A 22867-nucleotide genomic window follows, 5' to 3' on the forward strand; every position below is an offset into this window, starting at 1 on the left:
GGGAGATTACTGGCAAAGAAGATGAAAAATACATTTAACACTTAAAAAAAATCAGAGCATAAATGATACTCTATTCACCCTTTCCATGTTTGCACGTGTGTGCCCAGACTGATGAGTCCACGCTTTCAAAACTGGCACCTAATTAACATTGTACATTTTCAATAACAGCTCAGACATATTTGTCTCTTTCCCGACTTCAGGCTCTTCTGGGTCCTTTAAGTCTATTGTGTGGCTCTTGACCTTTTTAGAGTCTTAATTCTAAGAGCCATCAGTAACCACTTACGGACCATCAGGAACCGCACTGAAGCTTATTTTATTCTGATCTCCCCAATTTCCAGGGCAAACAACTGATTGTATTGCTTATTAAGGTTTCGAGCACATAGTCACTGCCAGCCCAGTCCTTAGGCATGGGGAGCCTTCTAAGAGGCAAACATAGTTTTAGTGTTGCTTTATTCAAAATGGCATTCAAAAAAAAAAAACTGATGAAAGTCAACAGAACAGGTGAAAGTCCTGCCTATTTCCTTGTCTTTAAATACAGTAGTTTAGCATGTGTAGGCTCACATTTACACACAGTGCTATTTGATTTATGCTTCTTAAAGAGGAGTCAGGAAACCTTTGTGTCAAGGCCGATGCCTCTATAATGCTACAAGTTATGCTAGCAGGATACACGAGGGCTCTGAGTGTGTGTGTGTGTGTGTGTGTGTGTGTGTGCACATGTGGTTTTGAATTGGAAGAACGTTAGGTACTTCAACAATAATAAACTGGAGAGTGAAGATGCTCATGGGCCTGAGTCAGGATGGATACACTGTGCTTAGACACGGCACTACCTTCATTACAGTATTTAGTAACTACCAAGTTATAAGATGTGATGACAGAGCTGTAAAGAAAGGTCTATTTTTAGACATAGCCACTTTCCCCTTTTAAAAATTTATAAAGTGATGAAACTTTGGTTTATATAACATTTTGGAGAAATTACTTTATGTTCTACCAGAAAGATTTAGTAGACCTGGATTTAATATCAGGAATACAGTGTTTTGATGGCATTTTCATATGGAAACGTACAAGGTGCATTTTAAGGTTGATTTTAGTGCCGACTGAATCTTATGGATTACCGAGTACAAGAAAGGTAATCCGTGACTTGCCAGCATTTACCAGGCATTTCTCACCATGGCTCTCAGAAACCAGTACAAGAGTGTTCAAGTTGATGAGTAACTGCAAGCTGATGGGCACTTGCTAATAAGATTTGTGATGGTGTCCCAGAGGAAGAGCTTTCCAAGGTGCCATTGGTTGTTTCTGTAGTATTTGAAAAGCCAAAGCAATCAGAGTGCAAACCTCTCAGGGCCCCTACTTTTCAATTCTGCAGTATTTTATTAGAGATGGCTCATTAGGTAGCATTATTCTGCAGCTGTTTTGTTCATTGAAAATTCAAGTGAAAACAAGGAACTTTATCATATAATGCAGTTTTGTTTTCTTGGTGGAAAAACTATACACTGAGGTAACAACACAAGCATCCAGCAGTCTGCCTTGACCTACGCTTGGTATTTACAAAATGCAAGGCACCAATCTGTTACTTGTAGGGCTCCATCAAAACAAAGAGAAGAAACTCATTTGTACCAACTGCTGCTGGATACGAAGGCCAAGGCAGCTGACTCAGCGTCACCTCTGGGCCCCTGGCTCATACAGTGCTTCACAGGATGAGGCTTACTTCCAAGTCACTGGTTTTGTGAGGATTGGAGTAGGATGGGTTTGCCATTCTGTTGGGAAATTCTTGGGAACTTTATCTGGAACATACTGAGCTATTTAAACATTCCATTGATAAAGAAAAGATGGGCGTATGAGCTACCAGAAATAATCTTACACAGAGTCTGGAGTGCAGTCTGAAGTGGGCTATAGACAGGCAGGGCTAGTAAACACACCTGCAGGTTTGCTTCTGTTTTGCAGTTGTCACAGGACACTGACATGCTACATAGTTTTCTGAAGGTCTGACCGTATTCATTCAGTGCAGTGTTTCCAGTCTTATCATGAAGTAAAACTGCTCATTCTTGTCTTCTGCTTCTGCTTCTTATAGAATTTTAAGAGGAATGGCTATACTTACCAGAATGTGAAGAACATAGAGTTTAAATGTATTTCTTGTGCATTATGTTTCTGTGTAATATTTATTCCTATACCTATGCAAATGCTTTTAATGAAATTCATGTAAAATATTGATTTTTGTGTTAAAGGAGGCAAGACAGCTCTATTAAAGGTCTTTATTTTTAAATTTCTAGTTTTCTACTAGTTTATATGACTTGACCCATAGCACAACTGCATCTATAGTTTAAGAAGATAATTTATAATTGAGTTTTGCACTTTGACCCATTGCCTCACAAAACATACTTTTGTTCTTTGAGGTTCTATTATTGACTAAATTATGAACACAAAATATAAAAGTCAGTTTTCCACTGTCTGTAGAGACATCTTGGGAAGAGTCGATTGACAGTAGCAACGAGAATGCCAACACATTTCACAGCCCGGGCCACACCTGCACATTATTTTATGCAGCATAGTTCTCCCCAGTCACAGTGCAAACCGTACTGATCCCATTAAAACAACCTGTTGTGATTTGCAAATGGCTGTCGCAAACCAGCTACCCTGACATCTTACACATCGTGTTAAGTTTCTAAAACCCATCCACTTTCACTGTGATATCACCTGTATTTGTTGGACCTCACTGAGCGCTGTTAATAATCGGCTATTCACTGATTCAGTATCAATTTGGCAATTGATTGGCATTGCCATCAGAAAAGAAAGAACTTGATTTGCTTGAAAAATCAGAGAAACAGTGACTACATAAGCCCTAAGGAGACTCTTCTGTTTTGCTCACAATGGTTCCTATGAGGCAAGGGATATAGCTAAGGAATCAGAGTGTACTTACCTATATTAGATGAAGCCTTGTTCATCACTTCCTTCAGTCTCCTAAATTACTCCATAGTAGCTGTAATTGTTTTATGATTTCCCCTGAATGGCCAGTTAGCAAAGGTACATTTCCCTTTCCCTTAGCAATAGTACGTCTAGTCATTCAATTAAATTTATATTTGCATTGCTTCTTCTACGCAGTAGATTTCGGAAACTTCTTACCGTGAGATTCAATAATGCAATAAGGTTGCCTTCTAGCAGTTACTGTGATGGCAAATTCAGTACTTGACAAAATGGAGACAACCAGCCAACCACATCTCCTGGGCTCTTATTCATGGGCTTTGCAGAACAAAACCTAGAGGGTTCGAGGTAGCTTTGGATGGCAAAGCTTGTTTTACTAAATGTTTTCATATTTATACTCCCCCCCCCCCATGAACTAGTCAGTGTATAATTGCATGCATGTGAATGGGCAACTGCATTGCCCTTTAAAGGTCGTGCAGATTCTAAACCTTCCAATTTGCAGTGTTAATTGCCTATGGCCTCCTGGTGCCGCACATGGAGTTTTCTGTTGAGTTTAACAGTTCAGAACAGCACGTTACTCTCTTTGGTGAATCAGGCGTCACTTGACGAACAAATATATGGATGGACAATATCCATGGTGGCTGCAAGGCAGAAGATCTTGGGGCAGAATGTTTGTGTTCTGGAACTCAAGTTCCAAGTCACAGAGGCCTGGCCTGTGAGGAGAGCAAACAACACCTTACAATTTAAAAGCATCCTCTATATGTGCAACTGCTTCCCTGCTACTATTTCACTTAGGACTTATTTCTTTGTCTTTTTAAAATTGTCTTTTTTGAAAGTACAATATAAGTTGTACTTAAGTGTTAAAGAGGTAGACACGATCAACTTCCTTCTAAGGCCCCTGTTTCTTATACCCACATTATGCTTGCTCAGTTCTAGAAAAGATCACTGAGGAAGGAAAGCCAGGCAGGCTCTGTGCTCTTGTTTGTTTTGTCCTTGCTTTATACACACACACACACACACACACACACACACACACACACACACGCGCACACTCATTAGAAACTAACAAAATGTTGGCTGTGTGAACACAGACTTTTTCTAGACTATTTTCTTCAAGAGGTCAGCTCTCCAACAAGTCTCACTGAAACAATACAGCATCATGCACTGATAGAGTAGATGTGTGACCCCTCTTGTCAGGGGCGAATTCAGAAACGGTCAATGTAAAACACTGGAGGAAAAGAACATACATACATAATACACAGAAACATAGACACAGACAGACAGGCAGGCAGACACACACATACACATTCTGTGTTAACTCATGGACAGTCCCACACCCACTGAGACATTACTTAGTATGATCTTGTTTAAGGTATAAAAGCCTGAATGTTATTTCTGTTTCTACCGTGTTACATGTGTGTGGTGAATACAGTGTGGTGAAATTACTTGGTGTCAGCGAGTTCAGATTTCTTCTGAGAAATGGCCGGTGGGCATTGTGACAGTGATAGGGTCATGCTTTTGTTGGTGCTTTCCTTCAGAAACTTGAGTTAAATGGAGTGAAATAGCTGCAACTTTAGTTCTTTTTTTATGGTATATGAAGAGGAAGGAAGTAGATGATCTATATTTCAGTGAGGCAAGCCAGAAGCCAACAGGGGAGTGGAAAGTCAATTTGGAATCTTTTAAACCAGAAAACGGAAGCCCCATTCAGGGAACTTTAAGTTCAAGGAACAAATTTAACCTAGGGATTTTTTTTGGGGGGGGGTGTTGGCTAGTTCTTAGGATATTAAAAATAATAGTTTCCTGCTAGGATACACATTTATTATTATTACAATTCCTTTAAAAAATGATTTGGACCCATAATTGGTGAGTTTATCAATTTATGCTTAGAATTGGGTCAAAGTTTAGACTATGCTGTTTTAAGACTTAGTTGGTCCTCAAATCCTTTGTTAAGTGGTGAGCAGTAGCTTGCTGTTTTGGTTAGCAGATAACATATGTAAATAACCATTATAAAGCTTGTGGGGGGGGGGGCCCCGGGCGTGGTGGCGCACACCTTTAATCCCAGCACTCGGGAGGCAGAGGCAGGCGGATCGCTGTGAGTTCGAGGCCAGCCTGATTTACAAAGCAAGTCCAGGACAGCCAAGGCTACACAGAGAAACCCTGTCTCGAAAAAAAAAAAAAACAAAAAAAACCAAACAAACAAAAAAAGCTTGTGTGGAGCAGTGGAAAGAATGTTGGATGTAGCTCACATAACAGGTAACTGTGGGATAATAAGAGTATCACTTTTATTCCCCTGGGCCTCAGTTCCTCAGTGACATCTCTCTTCAGGCGAGTTTACAAGACAATACGAGTTATTGTTGATGATGATGGTGGTGGTGGTGGCTAAAGACAATAGACTTGGTGCCATAACGCTGAGTCAGGTTACATGCCATGACTCAGTGTGTTGAAGTGTCTTAGTCTTCATGATGTTCTTTCATTGTAAAATCAGTTGTGATAGGCCGTGGCTCTCAGGCTCGTAGTAGTTACATCTTCTTCCTTTACCGCTGGTTTTCACCATCACTCAAGGATGGAAAGTGGTTTGGTTTGATCAACCCATGTAGACGTGGATTAGCAAATGAATCTTCACATATTATGTGATGGTTGCATACGTTTATTCAAAAATATGTAAACAGAAATTTTAATAACCGTTTAAAAAGATCCATTTATCCAGCAAGTATTTATTTAATACTGCCAGTCAGTTTTGCTATAACGACAATAAAAAAATACGGTAGGCCAGGAGGATTAGGTGCAAATGTTTATTTTTCATTGGTCCAGAGGCTGGGTTTCAAAGCAAAGTGCCAGCAGACCTGTCTGGTGAAGATCTGTTTCTGGTAAAGACAGCTACTGTCTTAGAGTGGGAGAGGAGAGGGAAAGAGAGAAAAGAGGAAGAGAAGAAGAGAGGAAAGGATAGGTAGGGAGGAGGAAAAAAAGAAGAGATAATGAAAGATGGAAAGTAAGAGAGAGAAAGGATCTAAATGATGTGGTCACACTTCATTCCTGGGGGCTCCATTCCTTTGACTTAATTATCTCACAAACTCCCAACCTCCAAATATCACATTGAGGATTCGGGCTTCTTCACATGACTTTTTGGGAGCCACAGACATTCATTATATGAATAGCAAGCATTGTCTGTGTTACTGATTTATCTCAACAAGAAAAAAAAATAAGGGCTGGAGAGATGGCTCAGTGGTTAAGAGCACTGTCTGCTCTTCCAAAGGTCCTGAGTTCAATTCCCAGCAACCACATGGTGGCTCACAGCCATCTGTAACGAGATCTGGTGCTCTCTCCTGACTGGCTGGCCCACTCACAGGCAGGATGTTGTATACACAATAACTAAATAAATCTTAAAAAAATTTTTTTTAAAAAAGGCAAAGCCAACGGAACTTGCCATTTTGGTAAATTTCCTAGAGTTCTGAGATGGCTCTAAAGGAATGACTAAGCAATGCACTGGTTTGTGGACATTTTTGCTGGTCATTCTTACTTTTAATTGTGAAGAACAGATCTGAAAAGAACTAATTAAAATGTCTGAGTCAGGGTGAATTGTGAAGGAAAAGTAGCACACTGTGTGTTTAAATGAAGAATGTAGTGCTGCCGATTGACTACAGCTCACAAAGTCGATCAGCAAAAGGAGCGACCCCAATAGCTGTTCCCTGTCCTCAGTTACACATGTTGAGCGACTTTAGATCAGAGCTACGGCATGGCCTAGACCTTAACCAAGGGAGGGCAAATTCAAATGCCTAAAGGAGTCAGGCTGGGAATACGAAAGAATGAAAGAGACCAAGTAGCAAGTAGAAGATGACAAAGAGCAACTGACAGTGTTTGGGAGACCTTAGAGAACAGTGGCAAGTCTGGCAAACATCCAATTGAGACAGCAGAGACTTGGCACCAACATGCGGCTAATGATCGAGTGAAAAATTTTTTTTTGACTTCTAGAATATAACTTAGATGTGCAGACTTTCAAATGTGAAGGTTCCAGAATTATAAATGAGAATAAATTCAAATTTGAAATTATTAGTCAAGAGATATATCTGTAGGCTGTATGTATGTGAAGGACCATGAGCATGCCATTGTCAACAGAGGGGGTACACAGGTAGAAGTGTTAGGGAGACGTGTGCTAGCTCTTCTGTCATCTGCAGTCAGAATCTCTCATCTTTACTTGTAGACTGTGGTTGACAGTAAAAGGACCAGAAAGAGGAACAGAATGAGAAAGATGAGCGACTCAGCTGGGCCCCGGTATTTGGTTTGCGCTCACTCTGAAGTTGGTAGCCTGGTGACAAGGCAGGACAGTGTAGAGGTTCCTCCGCCTTCCATTCTTGCTGAGGCTATTTCAGTTTTAACTTGAGTTTGATCTCCTTGATGGAGAATTCAGTGAAAATTTATCCAGCTCTATTCTAGGAACACTTATAACTTAGCTTCTGTAAAATGACTTGCTTGCTCCAAACACCCCTCCCGACTCCAGCTGAAACCCCAATACCCCAGCTAACTGCTTATCTTAGCTTCTTTCAAACTGCTTGCTTACACAAAGGCCACACCCCCCTCCCTGTGGCTGCTGAGCTAGATGCTGGGTGTGGTTTCTGCCTTCAGAAACCCTGTACTCTGGACACTTGGTGCTACACTTAGGACCTCAGTACCTGAGTGTAATCCCAGCCAGATGGAATAAAGACCTTCAATGGACTGTAAACTGTGTCTGAGTGGACATCTCTGGTGGGCTCACTGTCACCCCCTTAGAGTCTTCAGAAGTGTACTGGGCATACAGAAGTTTAAATTTATGCCAAAGACTTGGAACCAGCTGGGTAGTTCTGTGACGCCTTCTTCCTCAGTTCATTGCCTCTTAAACTTCTGTCTGCAGACACAAGTCGCATGGAGGAACTTCCCTAAAGTGTGCGTTCTGAAACAGCACTTGAGAATCTCTATTTGCAACACCGTCTCAGGCGAGGATAGCACTGTTAGTTGGTAGAGTACAGTTTGTGTTGTGAGGCTTTGGAGAGTCTTTACCACCTAACGCTTTTCCAGGCCTTGAGAGAGCCGGACTGTTGTTACTCTTGCCTCCTCAACAGACTTGTGGGAGAGCCAGCGCTTTGCTCGGAGACTTTATGAGTGTGGAATTAATAAGTGCTTTGCTACTTCCTAGCTTTCTATTTAGAGAACAGACTATTCCCCCAAAACAAACCAGAAATCATTGGTTCTTCTAATGATTTCTTACAATTTGAATAAAATTGAGTTTATTTATTCCATAACCAAAGCATTATGTTACCCATAGATATATCCTCCCACACAAAAGTTAACTTTAGCTCTTTCGATATATATTTTCTTTTTTTTGGAATTTCAAAAGCAGCTGCCAACTTGTAAAGCTTAGATGTCAAGATTTGGCCACACTGCCTAGGTTCTGGATCTGCTTGAATAATATTGTGAGTAGGTGCGGAGGTGGACTTGAAAGTCTGATTTTCACTGTGTGCTCTCTGCGCTGCTGCCTGAAAGCGACCATCTCTTTGTAAACAACGCTTTGAGTGGAATGTGGTGGCTCACCTCTGTGATCCCATTACTGGAGAGTGGCTACGGCAGGAGGATTACTGAAGTATGGGGCTAGCCTGCTAGAAGGACAGCCTGGGTGGTCTCAAAACCCAGCACAAACATCACCCCCACTTTATTCCTTCCTAAAGCTCTGCTTCCCTATGTTTTCAATAACTTTCCTAAAGCGGTTTCTTTTAGAATTAAAGACAAAATTCTCTCTGAGTTAGTGATTTGAGCTCTTTGTCTTCGTATGATAGTACTGTTTTGTTTCCTAAGCCAGATACGCTAACGTCAGAAAGCACCACAGCTCTCACCGGCGACTCTTGTGCTGTGTGACCTGGCCGTCACATTCCCAAGCTTAGATCACTTGGTAAAGCATTTTGTCATCTATTTTATCAGAACTATGGACATTATCGTGTTTATATATGGCAATAAGCCAACTATAAGATGATACTAGATTTAGATATGTCAGTCTGAGCGCATAGAACAATTTTTTTCTGTGCTATGATTAATATAGTTTTCGCATTCATATGTCAACTTTTTTTTTTTAAAGATTTATTTGCTTATTATGTATACAGTGCTCTGCCTGAATGTACCTGCAGGCCAGAAGAGGGCATCAGATCACGTTACAGATGGCTGTGAGCCACCACGTGGTTGCTGGGAATTGAACTCAGGACCTCTAGAAGAGCAGCCAGTGCTCTTAACCTTTGAGCCATCTCTCTCCAGCCCATATGTCAACTCTTACTCATTTCCTTCTCCTAAGTGTTTATAAGCTTCTAATTTTTAGACTAGCTCTGTTTACAGCTGAGCAATGTGTGGGTCCCGTTACTGAATCCAGTGAACTGTGTAAGCTCTGGGTAAACATGCCTACATCTTACCTCTTAGGTGTCCAGGGTTTAGCATGGCATTTGGTACATAACCGGAAGTAAACTCAATCAGAAGGTGACTATCACTACATGTTGTTCAGGGTGTAAGTTTTGAACAGACACCTCCTTAATACATGAGGGAGTGTTTGTGGAACAGCTTTCATCTATTCTGAGTGTGTGCCCGGGTGTGTGTGTGTGTGTGTGTGAGTGTGTCAATGTGTACATGTGTATGTGAATGAATGCATGTTCTTTGCACCTCCAAGCAGACTTTGAAAATGTTTATCAAAATCTCAAAGTTGGGTAGGAAACACTCAAAGGCTGGGAGTGTGTTGAGCATCAGAAAGAAGAGGAGCAGGGCTGCTTGATGTGCTCCAAATATACCATTCTCAAAGAATTAACAAAAGGGTCACAAAAATGTACTTTTTAATTAAAGAAAACTAGGGCTGGAGAGATGGCTCAGCGGCTAAGAGCACGGACTGCTCTTCCAGAGGTCCTGAGTTCAATTCCCGGCACCCACATGGCAGCTCACAACTGTCTGTAACTACAAGATCTGATGCCCAGAGACTTACATGCAGGCAAAACACCAATGCATATAAAATAAAAATAAATAAATTGTTAAAAAATTAAAGAAAACTATCTGTGTGTAAAAGGTGATGGAGAAAAAGAAAATAAGTACACTGACCCCATGTTCCACTCTCTTTTGGTTTGTTTGTTTATTTGTCTGTTATTCGAGACAGGGTTGCTCTGTGTAGTCCTGGCTGTCCTGGACTCACTTTGTAGACCAGGCTGGCCTCGAACTCAGAGATCAGCCTGCCTCTGCCTCCCAAGTGCTGGGATTAAAGGCATGTGCTACCACGTCCGGCCCATGTTCTATTTTTTAAATATAACTTAATGTAGCCTGGAGGCTTAGAGATGACATATGCTTATGATCCTGCTGTTACACAAATTTTAAAAAATAGATAATATTTGTCAATGCCAAATTTAAGTGTTGTTAGTCATATATGGGATATATTTTGATTGAACTTGCCACTAATTGGACTCATCACTCATTAAGGAATTTAAATCCATCTATCCTTATTTACATAATTATCATTTTCATGAATCAGATTTAAAAAAAACTTTGGTAATATTACTGACTGTAGTAGTATCATTGCTCTTGGCTTCAATGATCCTGGAACATTTTGCTGTTAGAATTCTGAATTCTATTTAGTACAGACAATATGTTTTAGATATTTATTGATTTTGAGTTAGCCATTCTAGGTTAAATAAAGCTTCTAAGTGCCTACTGTTATACATTCTAAAAATTTAAAAGTGTCTACATTTGATTATTAAGAAAAGTAGTATATTTAATAAAACCCAAAAGGTCAATTATTTATATAATAAAATTTAAAGCGGAATACTTTTTAGTTTTGTTTAAAGGCTTGCTTTTTAAATAACTATGCATTATGATACCTTCATTCCTTGGAGTATAAAAATGTATTTCGTGGACTTGAATTGTTGTGGCAGTCTATAAGCTGAATGGACCTTTTCCTCTCTCTCTGTTGTCTAATAACATTCAAACTTATACAGTTAAATCTAAGGTTATGAAGCCAGTGCTACTACTGTGAAACTTACTGAAAAGCATTTATCTGTTTTTCTTCCCCAATTTCAATAAAATATTAGTGAGAATCTTAGAATGGCCTTTATAACCAATCACCAGGATTAATAAAAGCTTACTGCCACAGGTGACTTTTATATGGAGCAGAGTCTGTTGCACCTCCGGGAACACAGAGTGTGCTGTGCTTTCCCTAGCCCTGTTAGGTTTTCCTAGTAGCTGATTATACACAGCGTTTAAACAGTCTTCAGAGCTCATGGCTAATATTTCACTTTGTATTTTGTGAGATCTACATCACGTTCTCCAGGCAGACGAAATGGCAGACTGGGGTGAACTGAGAATAAAAAGCAGACTTGTTAACTGGCAGGCGGGGATGGCAAAGGTGGCCGGGTTAGCATTCTGAAGTGCATGGCCAGGAGGAGGGGTTAAGCAGGAAGCCAGATGGAGGGACGTGCAGGAAGAAGATGGGGCCAGGGGAGAAAACTGTTGCGGCTAGCATTTTTATACAAAGGAAAGAGCTAATCAACCTTCAAGAGGCAAGAAGCTAGACTCAGAATAAATTTATTGTAAAATAGCAACCAACGCAAGACCATAGAGGAGTGATGTGCTCTGTCAGAGCAGATTCCCTCCTCTGTATTGTGTCAAATTCTATTCAAGAATAAGCAGTTTCTATCAAGGCTTCTTCTTCCCCCCAAACTGAAAGTCAGAAGTAACAGGCTCTAGATCCAACCATCATACCAGATAATAGTCAACCCTTAAAAAAAAAGTTGCCAAACATATTTGTCATCAGTTTTCCCACTGGCAACTGAGGTGTCACTCGTAATCGTATGCACTTATACTGTTATTTTGTCACTTGAACATACCTCAGCCACTGTCTGGTCTGACTCCCCGTATTCTGAAACTAATTTTGTAAGCGGCTTATATCTTTGCTGAGGTATCATTTTGTACATGTTTCTGGGAGGCACGGTGTGTTGTTCAGTACCTCTAGACAATGTGTAATGACCAAATCAAATGAGAGAGCAGATCCATTAACTTCCGCTTTTATGGTTCCTCTGTGGTAAGGATATGAAAAGTGCTTCCTTGTTGCTATCCTGAAAGACACATTAAAAAATAATTGTTAGAAAAAAAACATTAAAAAAAAAAAAAGAGAACAGGACTAGGGGAGATGCGAGGGGGAATATGCTCTATATACTATTTTTTATTTAAAGCTTAAAAAAACAAAACAAAACCAAAAAACAAAACCAGTGTGTGACTCTTGTTTAACAGTGCTAACTGACATTCCCAGAGGAAAAGTCGTACCTGTGTTAGCAATACTACAAGGCTGAAGGACTGACTAGAAGGGCGGCAGATGGGAGGGCAGGGTAGAGGTGGGAATATAGAGTGCATTTTAAGTTACGCTAAAAGCTCTTCTAAAGAATTGTATGAAAAACTATTTTCAGAAACGCCTGAAAATAACACAAAATAAAAGTTTAATGAAGTTGCCCCTCACCCAAAAATAATTGTAGAAACTCTACCATACAATAGAATAGCAGAACGTAGTCCTGTCGAATTTTTCAAGTAGTTAAAAAAAAAAAATTTATTTCTTTATTTATACAATGTTTTGCTTGCATGTACCCCTGCAGGCCAGAAGAGGGCACCAGATCTCATTATAGATGGTTGTGAGCCACCATGTGGTTGCTGGAAATTGAACTCAGGACCTCTGGGAGAGCAGTCAGTACTCCTAAATGCTGAGCCATCTCTCCAGCCCCATGTAGTTATTTTCTTTTTTTAAAGCTAAGTTGTTTTCCTCTCTCCGCCTGAGACCCTGATGGCAGACAGTTAAATCTTCTGATAGTGTCCTTGCAGATATACATCTCCAGTCTCCCCCATCTTTTCTTAATAACACTGGTAGTTTTAAAAATCAGACTTTTATCAACTGGCACAAAATCATACAGATCTATAAGGGCACATGATATGTGCATACATAATATAATCATCAAACTGGCATAATTACATATTTATGTTAAGTACTGATACTATGTAGTGAGAACATTTAAAATCTCCTTTTTCTAACTATCTTGAAATATATATATATATATATATATATATATATATATATATATTTTTTTTTTTTTTTTTTTTTAGCTTTTCAAGACAGGGTCTCTGTGTAGCCTTTGCTGTCTTTTGGCTCACTTTGTAGACCAGGCTGGCCTTGAACTCACAGCGATCCGCCTGCCTCTGCCTCCCAAGTGCTGGGATTAAAGGCGTGCACCACCACACCTGGTGAAATATACATAACTTAATGCTAAGAGAACTCACCGTATTCTGAAATTGAACACCGAGGCTCCCCATTTAACTGGGACACTGTCACTGTCAACCATTTTCCTGTCCTTTCTCCTTCTACCCTTCCTAGCCTCTGGTAACTGGGCTTTCCTTCTTCATTCTGGGAGACCAACATTTTCTTACTCCGCCTTTGTGTAAGACCATGCAGTGGTGTTCCAGCACCTCACCTGTTTCACTTAGCATATGCTCTTCTCCAAAGCTACAGCATGCTTTCAGAATGAATTCCACTGTGTGTTTCTACCGCTTTTAAAATTCGTTTGGTCACTGATGGGTGCTTAGGTTGAGTCTAAGTCTTGGCTTTGTCAGTGATACTGCAGTGACTACTGGAATGCAGGTGTATCTTCTTCAGTGAAATGGTTCATTTCATTTGTATGAACAGTAGTGGGAGTGCTGGGTCGTATGGCACCTCTACAAAGTGTTGTGCAAATGCCACTGCCATCTGCATCCTCGCCGATGGTATGTACGCATTTCTCTTTATCCCCGCCCTGGCCAGTGTGTTATTTTTCTAATAGCCACTCTAAATGAGGCAATATGGTGTCTCAATTTGGTTTTCAGTTTTATTCACCTTCATATACTTGTTGGCCCCTTATCTGTTTTCTTTTGAGAAATTTCGGTTTGCGTCTTTTGATTATTTTTAGACTTGGTTTATTTGTTTTTGGTATTGACTTGATAGGCTATGAAATTCTTGAGGTCAAGGAATGTGTCCGATTCTTTACCAAAGCCTAACCTTCAGGGAAGTGGTTAATAAATGTTTTATGAAGGTATGTTTAAGTCTTCTATTATGATATTTTAACTTATTTCCCTTGTATTTCTACAATAAATAATTTCTAGAAGCAGGGGCGGTAACTATGCTTACATAGTACTGTCTTACTTACAAAATAGTTTAATGTAGGTAATTTGACTTGGTAATATGAAATGTTTGAGTTAGTGCTGAAGGTTCTTTCTAATTTCACAGAGAAACATAGTCTCACAACTCAGGAGTCCCAGGGGCTGCAAAAGACTGTTCTCCATGGGTCTCTCAGGAAAATCACTATGCTTTTATTCCACAGCGTTTAAGAATGCTACAAAAGGAACAAACACCGACACAGTGATCAGTGTTGGGAGACAATGTCCCAACTCTCTGGCATAAGAAAAATAAACTCTTCCTCCTAGGAGGCCAGAGGTGATCTGCTTGCTGCCCATTGCGATGACTGTGGCTCCCTGAGTCCATCATTCTCTGCGTGTGGCACCAACAAACGAGGTGAAGGACCAGTCACAGCTGTGGGACATTCGGACAGACAGAAGTGATTCAAATGTGACCTGCCTGCAACAGCAATGAATAATAAGTAGTGTCCTTTGTATCTTACCAAGGGACCCTGTGTGTCCGGCCAGTGCTTAAGACACACATATAGGAGTAGGCTTAGTTGTTAATTTACAAGTGGGGTAAAAACAAACTCAGACACTGCACAGATTTTCACAGTATCTCCTGTCATGTCAGAGCAGAGCGGCTTCTTTTGACTAGTTTACGTGTTGAGCCACTCCTGAGAAAACCGTAACATGGCCAAGTGACCTTTACATTTGCCATTAGATCCATGTGCGATGGGTCCCTTTTTTAGGCCCATCTCCTGTGACACTTCTAAAGGTACTTTTGGCGACAGTATAGAGAACAGATTGCACTGGGTGGTGGGACAGCATTGGGGAACTACCTGGAGAGAGCTAGTTCACTTATTTTGGGTGACAAATGAGGAGAGCTTTAAAAAAAAAAAAAAGAAGTGGAGAAAAAGAAAAGGAGGAGAATAATTTAGAAGTTGAAGAGGGTTCCTATCTTAGTAAATTTGTGACAGTGGGAGAGAAAGGAGTCGCAAGTGAGTCTTGGCTTACACAAGTGATTATAACTTAATAGCCCCGAAGCTGCCGTGTTCTCCCTCATATGTGAAGATAAGTGCCAACATTTTAAGCATTTGGAGCATGTTGTCTTGGGGACAAGTTAAGAGGAAAGAGATGAGAGAGTAGTGGAGCCTGGGACAGGACTGCGTGGGTTAGAGTAGAGGTTTGGGATCGATTGAGAGAAGGGTTCAGATGACGCCTGCACTCTAAGTGTGTGAAAATGCCAGGAGAGCCCAGAGGAACGAAGGCACGGATAAAAGAACACCAGCGTTCTCAATTCCTTCGGGGAGAGCTATGTTCTGTTTCAGTTTCACGCCCAGCTTGACGCAATCTAGTCTCGCAGTCCTAGTTTGTGGCCATGTGCGGCTTCTTGGAGAGGCTTGGAGATGGCATCAGGAAGGGGGGCCAGGGAAGAACAGGGGGCAAATCGCTGAGTTTTAAAAAGATTTTATTTACTTATTTATTTATTTTTTTGGGGGGGGTTTGAAGTTATTTTTAGTTAAAGGAAAAAAAAAGGGCTTTCCAAGGGTCACAAAGTGAACTGAAGGTCAGAAGGAAGCTGGGTGTTGGCCTGGAAATGAGAATTGGGCTCTCCTGGGAACTGACTGGATCATCAGGCACTCCTTGGTGGGGAGGGCAGAGCCACCCTTCATCAATGGCATGGCCTACATGGGCTCTCAGGCGACTACCATGTGCCCACTTATTCTTGGGGGCATTAAATTAAGGAATGACACAGGAAGCCAAAACAGTGGCTTATTCAGTTGGATTCTGAATCACAATCAGGAAATAGTCTTTAGCTGGTGCCACCATAATTTCGTTTTTTTCTTGGAACGAATTCGAAGGGAGGTTAAGTCATTCTGGGGGTTGATTTCATGCACAAGGCCTTCTGTGTTCACCACAATGATGCCCTGCACACCTTTCTGGCTCTGCAGTCTCTTGAATGTTTCCTCCACCTCTGTCATCTCGATCGACGCAGTAGCTCCGAGTAGCCAACACTCAGCCGGGTTCTCCCATTTTATTTATTTATTTTATTATGTATACAGTGCTCTGTCTGCATGTATACCTGCAGGCCAGAGGAGGGCATCAGATCACATTATAGATGGCTGTGAGCCACCATGCGGTTGCTGGGAATTGAACTCATGACCTCTGGAAGAGCAGTCAGTGCTCTTAACTGCTGAGCCATCTCTCCAGCCCTGAATCCCTGAGTTTTGTGCTTTCATATTGCACCATGAGCATCCTGTTAGCCCAAGAGTGTCCTGAACACTGAGGCCCTGCATCTTCATAGCTGCCTTAAACAGAAGCACCTTGAGGGAGAAAGACCTTCCCTGTGGTCTCTGCCTTCTATGGAGATCTATAAGCATTTGAAAATTTAAACCTGAACACCCGTGACAAACACCATGGTAAATAATTGTCATTAATTAATCTCTTTTAGCCCACACAGTAATCCCGGAGGCAGACACTGCTTTAGCGCTTTCCTCTGAGTAAGTGGAGACACAGCTTTTAACTTTTCCTTTGGAACAGAGATTTATTTATTTATTTACTACTGTACGCGTAAGATTTTTTTTTTTTTTTTTTGCCTGTATGTGTTGGTGCACTGTCAGCATGAATTTCTCCAGGGGGCCGGAAGAGGGCATCAGATGGTTATGAGCTGCCGTGTGGGCACTGGGAATCAAACCCCCGTCCTCAGCAAGAGCAGCCCGTGCTCTGAATCACTGAGCTATCTCTCCAGCCCCTGGAGCAGAGTTTTACACAATATACACTGCATCTCACTCATACTCATTGGGAAAATTTACTTTTTTTCTTAACATGAGTGGACTAGAGAATTGTCTTGGTTCAAAGTATTTGAGTCTAAAAATTCCAAACAGTACCTGTTCCCCCACCCTGAGCTTCAGAATTGTATCATTAAAATCACACTATAATATCCACAATATTCTTTAAATGAGTCTCAGCTTTCTCTTAGTAGCTTTCTATGATTTTCCCATTCTATTTGATGAAAGAGATGATCTCTTAAGTAAAGAGAATTAGTGTTTAAGAAAATTTGAAGAACTCACATTATAAGCTCAAATATTTTTTACACCAAACCAAAAAAAAAAAAAAAATCACAACCCATAAACAAATGTGAACAGCCACGCATCTTTTCCTGGATTTTAAATTCAGGCTGAAATGATCTCTGGCATTTACTTTATGAAAATCTCTCTTGGAAAAAAAAAAAAAAGGGAAATCTCTCTTGGGCTCCCTGGTTTGTAAGAAATAAGTTTCTTACAGGGTTGGAAGACTTTAAGTAGAAGCCCTGGTTTCAGAACACACTTGGTTGCCTTTGTAGACCATCAATATAAGACTAATTAGATGCTAAATGCTTGGTGGGTATTGAGCAATGCAATCTTCTAATTTTCTGATTAACGACAAAGCCTTATAAAAAGCATTAATTATATTGGATGAATTCAGACAATCCCTTTCTTAGTAAGTCTATTTTTTAAAATTAGTTTTATGTTTAGCAAGTGGCAGAGTGAAAAAGACAATACATCTATGAATGGATTTTTTTTGGTAATCATATGATAATGCAGGCAGCAGACTTTGTATAGTAATATGAATAAATAGGCTTCTTTTCTTGAAAGTTCTGGATGGTTTTAGTGTGATGATAACATCAAAGGAGGAGTGGTGATTTATAGATACTTTGTAGTTTCTTCCTTTGCCTTAAGATCTGAATTTTGAAAAGGTTGGTATATATCGAATCTCAACTTTATATACTTAATTATATATTTATTTTCTTGTGTATGCACATGTGTGTGCAGGTTTGCTTGTAGGGTAGTGGTCAGTGTTAGATGGCTTTCTCAGTGAATCTTTTAATCTTCTGAAATGGGCCTACTCCCTGAACTGGGAGCTCACCAGTTTGGCGAGACTGGCAGACCACTGAAGAGCAGGGCGTCTCCTGTTCCTGCTTTCTCAGCGTTGGGCTTACAAGTGTGCTGGGCATTCATGAAGTTGTTGAGTGTCAAATCCTGTTCTCAGGATTGCGCTTGGCTGATAGCCGTTTCCCTTGAAATGCTCTCTTATGAAATTCTACTCCCCTTCTCTCTCTCTCTCTCTCTCTCTCTCTCTCTCTCTCTCTCTCTCTCTCTCTGTGGAATTTGGTACTTTCCTTCTACAACGTGATTTCCAGGAATCAAACTCCAGTCATCTGGCTTGGCAGCAGTCACCTTTACCCATATAGCCATCTCACTGCCCATCCTCACATTTTTTTCTAAAGTATCATTTAAGCTTACTTGAAAAAGTGTTAACATATATATTACAGTTTTTTTTAATATTTCATGTTTTGGTAAAAAAACAAAACAAAGCAGATTAAAATGTTTTGGTCTGAATAATAATTCTTTAAAAAATCTTGATTTTTATTTATGTGTATGAGTGCTTTGCCTACTGTGTATGTGTGCCATTTGAGTGGCTGGCACAGAAGAGGGTGTCAGGTCTTCTAGAACAGGAGTTGCAGGTGGTTTTTAGCTGCTTGTGGGTTCTGAGAATAGAAGCTTGTTTTTTTGTTTTTTGTTTTTTTTTTATTCTGAGCAGCAAGTACTCTCACCTACTGAGCCATTTTTCCAACCTTTGATTTACAATTATTGCTATGGACTGTAATTGGAATTGGGACCAGCTTGTCAGTTATAAATAAGTTAAGTATCGCTATAGATTCTCTTCTGTATCAGTTTCTTTTCTGTTGTTGTGATAAAAGTACCATAACCGTGGCAACATATGAAAGAAAGGATTTAATCTGGTTTATGGTTCCAGGGGGTTAGAGCCGATGATGGCAGAGAGAAGGCATGATGGTGGGTATCTGAAACAGAGATTGAGAGCTCACAACATGACCCACAAGCAGGGCTAAAAAAAAGGGCACTCTGAGAATGGCCAGAGTCTTTTCAAACCTCAAAGCCTACTCCCAGTGACACGCCTTCTCCAACAAGGCCACACCTCCTAATCCTTCCCAAAGAGTTCCACCAGTCGGGGACTATGTACTCAAATATGTGAGCCTATGCATCCTTCTCATTCAAAATATTACACCTTATAAAATCAGAAATAGCAACAAAACCTATCCAGGACTAAGAGAAAGGGTCTTATGGAAGAGCCACTTCATAGAAGGTAATTGGGCATTTTCATTATAACTGGAGTTATGGCAAAGTGAAAATATAGCATAAAAGGAGCTTATCAGAGGTTAAAATAAATCGCTTTATGTAAGAAGAAAAGAAAACACGCAAAGTTTAAAGAAATAATCAGAACAAATAGACATTTTAGATATTTTTATTTACACATTTTATTGTAATATTTGCATGTGATTTTTGCCCCCACAATCTTATGGTTATTAAATCAAGAACAGTTCCAGGTATAAATGCAATTCAAAATTCTTAGTTTACAAATAAGGTCGTAAGACCCAGAAAAATAGTGAGATTGTGGAAGTGATACAGAGATCCTATTTCCTAGATTGCTTCTAATCATCTTGTCATAAAGTCAAAGTGCTGGAAGATTCTTTCAATTTTTTTTTGTTTAATTTTTTTTGGACATAGACTATCAGGCTGGCCTTGAACCTGCTACATAGCCTAGGATGACCTTAAATTCCTGATCATCTTGCCTCTACATCCCAAATGCTTTGTTTGTATGGTTCTGGAGATTGAACTTATGGCCTCATGAATACTAGACAACTGGTCTACCAACTGAGCTACATATCCAGCCCAGTTCTAGAAGTCTGAGAGAGAATCAGATCTATCTTGTTTTCTTACACTGACTTAGGAATTATGCTTTTATTGATTCTATTAAGAAAAAGAATCTGCATGGATAAAAGGGCTAAATGTTTTTTAAAAATATTTTTCAGTTAAAAATGCTATTTAAAATTATGTGCATATTTATGTATATGTTTCTCCGTGCATGCATGTGTACGTGTGTGATTCCGTGTGTATGTTTGTGTGTATGTGTGCGTCTGTGTGTGTGCAGAGGCAAGAGGTGTTGGATCTCTTGGAGCTGGAATTACAGGTGGTTGTGGGTCACCCTGATATGGGTGCTGGGACTTGAACCTGGATCTTCTGGAAGATTAGTACGTGCTCTTAATTAGTAATTTGTTCTCATGCTTATAGTTTTCTTATCAATATAAACAATATATCCATTGATCCAATAATTGTCATAGAGCAATGTAGTGTCTTGGATACTATGCTATATGCTGCGACACTCATTAAGTGATCAAGAATCTACTCTCTTGGGGTTTGTACTCAAGTAGAAAAATGAGACAACAAAACTATATATGTGTATGTGTGCATAAGCACATATGTACATATGTGAATATGCAAATTAGGATATGTGCTGAAAGGCATCTGGAAATCTGTATCGTATCAATGGAAAGATATAAAAAGGGAAAGATCTTAATTAAAAATGAAAAAGAAGGGACTGGAGAGAGGACTCAGCAGTTAAGAGAACTTGCTGCTTTTCCACACGACAGGAATTCCTATCCCCACACTCATGTCAGGCAGCTCACAGCTGCTTGTGACTAAGCCCCAGCGCATTTGATGTCTCTGGCTTGTGCAATCACCTGTACTCAATGTGGACACAGCCACACACGAATACATAAGAGACATATAATTTTTAAAAATTTAATAGATTCTCCTCCAATAACCATGGTTTCACTAGCACTGTATACCTAGCTGGGTTTCCGGTACCAGACATGGCTTCCCTCTTGTTGAGTGGATCTCAAGTCCAATTACAGAGCAGTTGGTTACCACCAAGGTACGTGTGCCACTACTGCGTCTTTAGAGTTATTGTGCCGTGCTGCTTGTTATGGGTCACAGTCATTATAGCTGGGTGGAGCCCAGTCCCAATGGGTACATCTACAAAGCATTCCCACGCCTAAGGCTTGGGGAATGTAGCAGAAGAGGGAGAAGAAAGATTGTAAGAGCCAGATCAGGGAGTCTGCTGTGAAACTGCGTCTCCTAGTACTATCAGAAGCTATATCTACCACTAACCAAATGTGAGCTGAACAAGGATGACACCAACAGACATGACAAAATGGAAAAGCCCTCAAGGCCTCAACCCTACACAAAACTATAGGCAACTGAGTAAGGCTAGGAGTGGGAGAGGTGGTCTTCCCCAGGGAACAGCACGCCAACTGAGTATCAATTGTACCAAATGGTCAGTCTGAAAACACACCTGCAGGTAACGTTATACGAACTGAGCAGGTTATCTTCAGGACTACATTATACATACAATTATAATTAATGAGAAAAAAAAAGGCTGTAAATTTGAAGGAGCGTGGGGAGAGATTTATACAAAGGAGAAAAGAGGAAGGAGAAATATTGTACCTATATTATGCTATCATCTCAAATAATAATAATAATAATAATAATAATAATAATAATAATAATAATAAATTTCAACAAAATCAGGAAGACTGAGCAGTTACTGGAACTGTCTAGTTTAAGAGTTTCAGAAAATGGTAAAGTTCTGCCATAGGTCATTCATAGATACACTCCTGGGAGCTCCTGGGCAGCTCCCAAGAGAGTGCTATTTATTTATTTAAAATTTGTTTTTTTAATTCAATATTTCATTCTTTCACAATTTCATAGATGTACACAACATGTTTTGATCACGTCCAACCCCCATCACTCCTCCAACTCTTCATGGAGGATAACCTCTAAACAATTCCCCTCCCAAGTTCAGGCCCTGATTTAAAAAAAAAACAACTCTGAGACATGTGTGTGCTGTCAATATATACATGGGTGAGGGCCATCCACTGGACCATAGTCACCATATTAATATCCATACCTTTTAAAATTTATTTATTTATTATTATGTATACAGTGTTCTGCCTGCATGTACACCTGTAGGCCAGAAGAGGGTATCAGATCACATTACAGATGGTTGTGAGCCGCCATGTGGTTGCTGGGAACTCAGGACCTTTGGAAGAGCAGGCAGCACTCTTAACCACTGAGCCATCTCTCCAGCTCCCGTAATATCCATACCTTTAAAGCAATTGATTGCTCCTCCCAGAAGCTGGCAACTGTTAGTGGTTCCTCATGAGCCCTGCCCCTTTCATGCTACAATGCTGATCGTTTTGGACTTGTGCTGGTCTTGAACAGGGAATTGTAGCAGCTGTGTGTTCAGAGTGTAGTGGCCCAGTCATGAGGAGAAGACACTGATTCACAGCAGTGTTTGCCAACCTCAAGCTCTTAGAATCTTTCTGATAACACTTCAGTGATAGTTTCTAAACCTTGAGTTGGTGTTGGTGCTGGTGTTGGTCCCTTTACGGCTGAGCATGACACAGTTATGTATTTTCTGGATGTTGACCAGTGTGAGTTTCTGTATTTTACCACAGCCCAGTGCAGGAAGTAGCTTCTCTAATAAGGATTGAGTTGTACTAATCTATAGTATGGGGGTAAGAATTTAGAAGGGCATTTTATATTATGTCTAGACGAACATGACTTTGAAAGCAAACATTGGAACCTTTATTAAATTACTTTTATTTGAACTTCCTTATGGATCAATTAAGTTCTTCATCCAGTTAAGTTTGTTAGCTTTAATTTTATCTTGACTCTGACATTTGATCTGAGTGACTATCCTTTTCCTTTACAGCTCATCTCACTTATAAAATACTATGTGTAGGTCTCTTATTTCTATGATCATTTCCTAGTTCAGAGGATCCTACTCAGCTCCTTTTCCTTGGCCTTAAAAAATTATGATTTGTGTGTGTGTGTGTCTGACAGACACACAGACATAGATAGAGATAGAGATA

The 22867-nt window shown here is 40.2% G+C and overlaps 1 protein-coding gene and 1 pseudogene across 2 annotated transcripts in view; one reads left to right on the forward strand and one right to left on the reverse strand.

The window, feature by feature from the left end:
* TAFA2 (TAFA chemokine like family member 2) overlaps positions 1–22867 on the forward strand; it is a 420034-nt gene that overhangs the window by 2895 nt on the left and 394272 nt on the right. The window lies entirely within an intron of this gene.
* Positions 14052–16124, reverse strand: LOC311585068 (dynein light chain roadblock-type 1-like; annotated as a pseudogene). The gene has a single exon. The product of its transcript is annotated as a dynein light chain roadblock-type 1-like (transcript).

The sequence above is a fragment of the Acomys minous genome, assembly GCF_964271855.1.
Source record: "Acomys minous genome assembly, chromosome: 15".
NCBI classification, from domain to species: Eukaryota; Metazoa; Chordata; class Mammalia; order Rodentia; family Muridae; genus Acomys; species Acomys minous.